Genomic DNA, 5,000 nt, shown 5'->3' on the forward strand with positions numbered 1-5,000 from the left:
GTTTGATATGGATTGCGGGAAATAGTGATTTTTTTTAAAAGACAACCCATGTGTATGGCCACAGAACTCGAAGCTGGGACTGTTTGTTGATTATCCTGTCACCAATGACAAGATCTCCAAGATTAACTTCGCACTGCCATTTCTAGTGCGCCCATGATTTTGTTTTTCTTTCATCAGGTGAGACCGACTGAGCGTAAAATGGTCTGGTAGTAGAATAAAGGTAAGATCACAGTAAGAGCTATTTCTGGTATCGCTTAAGGATAATCTCTTTTATTTATATCTTCCTCCCAGAAAGGACTCCATAGTAGTTTTATTTTCGTCGGTTGTTTTCAAGGCTAAGAGAGACGTTCAGATCACGCAACAACTACAACAGATTTAATCACTCCAATTGAGACGTTTACCTTGAGAACATGTACAAGCAGACTAACCAGTTGGTACAACTTCGATCCAATAACAACAACAACGTTAGCTAGAACTTCTCACTTAAAACTTGAGCTCGCTCGCGTAAATCCGAGACTTCTGGACAACAACAAGTCTTATGTAAGCAGGCTATTAATAGCGAACTCGTGACCATTAACTTAATTATAGAAATTGACAATTTCGTTTCTAGAACGTTCTGGAACAACAAGAAAGGGTAAGGAAACTCTAGAAAATTATACATATCATAACATCTTTCCCCTTTCAAAATAAAACTATAATGTTCATCCGTATGAGTTTGGGTCAAACTTCTTTGGTGGCCAGATTACGCGTCCATATCTTGACCTTGTTTCTTTCACTAAGAGTGGTTGAGGCGTGCTCACACTTTTCTCTGGTGTTCGTGCACTCTGTTCCAGTTTTCTTGATAAGGGGGAGGGTGAAGGTCTGGTGGTGATTTCGGCTTTCTTCACTTCAGCATTAGGTGAAGTTACAGGAAAGGACTCGATAAGGTCCGGCACATTGTGTGCACTCATACTTTCGTCTTCGTCGATGTCGAGCGAAGATTCTTGTAACTCTTCCTTTGTCTGACGCAACTGTTTGCGGTTTCGCCTGTAGACTTTACCATTAGGTTCGACCCTATAGCTGCGAGGTGCAATTTTACTAGAAACAACTGCTTGTGACCACTGAGTTTCACCAGGGAGTTTCATACGTACGATGTCCCCAGGGTTAAGTTCTGAAAGCTGCTTAGCATGCTGGTCGAAGTACTTTGCTTGCTTAACACAATCCTTTTTGAGACGATCGCTCACCAATTTGTTATACTTGAGTAGAGATTGCGAGAAGGGAAGTAGTGTCTTGGTTTGGCGACCAAAAAGACGTAGACTCGGTGACATGCCCGTTGCGGCAGTAGGGGTGTTGCGGTGATCCAATAAACCAAGATACGGATCAGACCTGGACAGAAAAGCTTTCTTCATTATCGACTTGCACGTTTTGACGGCACTTTCAGCCATCCCGTTAGCTTGAGGGTACCGAGGTGAAGTAGTGACGTGCTTGAACTTCCATGCTGTTGCAAATCTTCGAAACTCTGAAGATGAATACTGTGGGCGATTGTCTGAAACAATAGCGTCAGGCACCCCATGACGCGCAAAATGCATCTTTAGTTTACAAATCACACCTTGTGCAGAAGTATCGGAGAGATGATCCAACTCAATGAAGTTAATCGAAAAGGACAAGGACAAGGTAATTGCGGTTCTCGAAAGTAAATAAGTCGGTCGCAACTCGCTGCCAAGGTCTATCAGGGACCGGGTGAGGTTGAAGAGGTTCACTAGTTTGTTCTGGCTTGACACTCTGGCATATAGAACACTTATCCATCAGCTCCTTGAGCTGTGCAGACATTCCTGGCCAGAAGAAAACTTCTCTTGCCCTTTGAAGACAGGCTTGGAGTCCTTGATGGGACTTATGAGTTTCCTCCAGCATGGAGCGGTGGAGACTCTCTGGGACAACGATCTTTGTTTCTTTAAAGATCAGGCCGTTATGGAGTGTCATCTCTTCTCGGTATTTGAAAAATGGCTGTGCTCTAGTGGGTACCATGGCAGTTGTTGTCGACCAACCGGCGCGTATGACCTTTGACAACTCTTGTAGAGATTCATCTTTGCCTGTTCCCGCTTGAAACTTCGCAAGTGTTGGGGCAAATATTGGCAGATCCTCAACAGAATAAACATTTTCTAAATCCTTGCAGAAGGGTGAAGTGTTCGGGGTCTTTGAACTCTTGGGTAAGGCACGAGAAAGAGCATCGGCAATGTGCATCTCTTTGCCAGGCTTGTAGACGAATGTCAAGTCGTATTTTTGCAAACGGAGCATCATTCGCTGTAGTCTTTTTGAGGCTGTGTTGATAGGCTTCCTCTGGATAGCAATCAACGGCTTGTGATCTGTTTCCACAGTGACATGTTTGCCATAAATGTACTGTTCAAAGCGCTCGCAGGAGACTACGATAACAAGGAGTTCCTTCTCGATTTGCGGGTAATTTTGCTCTGTGAGAGTTAGAGCTCTATTCGCGTAGTGTACTGGCTGTCTGTCTTGAAGGAGCGTCGCGCTGATTCCATACTGAGAGGCATCGCACTGTATAGTAACATTTTTACTCACGTCAAAGTACTGTAGAAGTGGAGCTTTAGTAACAAGTTCTTTAATCTTGGTGAATGACTCTTCTTGAGGTTGTTGCCAGCACCATTCAACTTCCTTTTTCTCCAGCTGTCTCAGGGGCTGAGAAACTGTAGACAGACGTTGGCAGAATTTCGCTAGATACTGCTAAGAAGGTTCTCAACTCTGCAAGGTTCGTGGGCGCCGGATAATCAGCGATCGCTCGTACCTTTGATGGGTCAGGCAGTAGACCTTGCGCTGTAAGGAGGTGTCCTATGAAAGAAACTTGTACCTGTCGCAGTTTCAACTTCTCGTTGTTGAGAGTGAGGTTTCTTTCTCTTGCTCTTACAAGGAATGCTTTGAGATTCTGATCGTGGTTAGCCAATGCTGCTTCAGGGGTATCTCCAAAACCACAGACTAAGAAGTCGTCAGCGATAACTTCTACACCGGCTAGTCCTTCAACTAGCTCATGCATTCGTTGTTGCCATACTTCAGGAGCAGAATTTATACCAAAAGGCATTCTGAGCCAGCGATACCGACCAAACAGTGTGTTCATGGTCGTCAGATAGCTGCTCTTCTTATCTAGTTTAACTTGCCAGAATCCGCACTTAGCATCTAACACACTGAAGACGTTTGCGCCACTAAGTCGAGTTGAGACTTCCTCGATGGTTATCAGGGGGTAGTGTGATCGTTTGACTGCGCGGTTAAGATCTCGAGGGTCTAAACATACTCGAATTTTCCCATTGGGCTTCTTGACTATGACGAGACTAGAGACCCATGCTGTGGGCTCTGTTACCTTGGCGAGGATACCGTCCTTCACCAGGCTGTCTAACTCTGTCTTAAGTGCTTCTCTTAGTGGGACAGGGACTTTGAAAGGAGGATGCACCACTGGAGAAAAGCTTTCATCTACTCCGATAGAGTAGTTTCCATCAAGACACCCAACTCCACTAAAAACATCAGTGAATTCAGATAGGACAGGATCTCCTTTGACAATTGAAGGGACATCAGTGCTTTCGTCGTGAGTAACATTTATGCCAGCGTCCAACATTTTGACGAGATTCATCTGCAAATAAGTGGTGTCAAATCTTTCTCCACTATGTGGTAAAGGACTCCATACTTTCTTTCTTTTCTTTCGGTAAGGACACGGATTTGTCCAAGCGGCCAGACTACAGACTTGCTGTGCATGACGAGCCTTGAGTACGACTTTTCCAGATTATTACACTGATAGCGCCAGTCACTCTGATGTAATCACGTTTTGGTAGAACGTTACACGAAGCACGTGTATCAATCTGTAGTTGTACTGCGGCCTTGTTATTCATAAGGACTGTCACATAGGCTGACTTGAAGGTGGCCTTGTGACTGTAAATCTCACAATCTTCCATATGATTGACTGAACTGGATGCATATTTCTTTGCAAAGTGTTCATCTCTGCCACATTTATTGCATTTCTTCCCCACAGCAGGGCATGAAGATTTTTTCATCTCATCGACAGTACCACAGAACTTGCATTCACGATTCTTAGCAGTAGGTGTGCTAGTATTATTACCAGGCCCTTTTCCTTCGAGTTTCCGGGAAAATGACTGCTTCCGGTTTAGGGTGGGTCTACGTGAAGTTTTGCCTTCAGTATAGCGTTCTTAGGAGATTTTGATTTCTTAAGTCCTACACGGTTGACATTGGGCTCTTCAGTTGAGATTTCTGATGCACGTATGTCAGTTAGTTCTCCTGTTCGAAGGATATCCAAGGCTTTGTCCAAAGTAAGATCTTTCTGTTCAAGTAGTTTCTTGCGAGCACGATCATTCTTAACTGCAAGGATGAGGCGATCTGTAATCAAGCTGTCTCTGAGGTTCCCGAAGCCACAGTGTTCGGAGAGACGCATCAGTGCTGTACAGTACTGATCAACACTTTCTCCAAGTTCTTGCTCCCTTTTATTGAAAAGGTACCTTTCATAAGTTTCGTTGCGTTGTGGCAAACACCGAGACTCGAATTTCGCCAGTACATGGTCTATGGTGTCAGCGCTTTCATGACTATCTTCGTCAAAAGTAAACGTATCAAACATCTGAACACCTTCTTTGCCTACAACGTTAAGAAAATGAGCAACACGCACTGGACCTTCTTGTTTACTGATCCCACTTGCCTTTTCATAGATTTGCCAAGCTCTCTTAAAATGTAACCAATTATCGCCTCGACGCGATCTGTCCACTAGGTTGAGAGTATCTGGCGGTTTGGCTAACAGCCATAGTGCTGGACGCTTGTCCACTAGTCGACGGCTCGGTCATGACTTAAACGTATCCAGAGGTCGTGAATTGTATCCAAAACTTCTGACACCAAGTTTTGTTTTCGTCGGTTGTTTTCAAGGCTAAGAGAGACGATCAGATCACGCAACAACTACAATAGATTTAATCACTCCAATTGAGACGTTTGTTATGTCTTAATCATGACATTCACTATGT

The sequence above is a fragment of the Montipora foliosa genome, chromosome 6, assembly GCF_036669935.1.
Source record: "Montipora foliosa isolate CH-2021 chromosome 6, ASM3666993v2, whole genome shotgun sequence".
Taxonomy (NCBI): Eukaryota; Metazoa; Cnidaria; class Anthozoa; order Scleractinia; family Acroporidae; genus Montipora; species Montipora foliosa.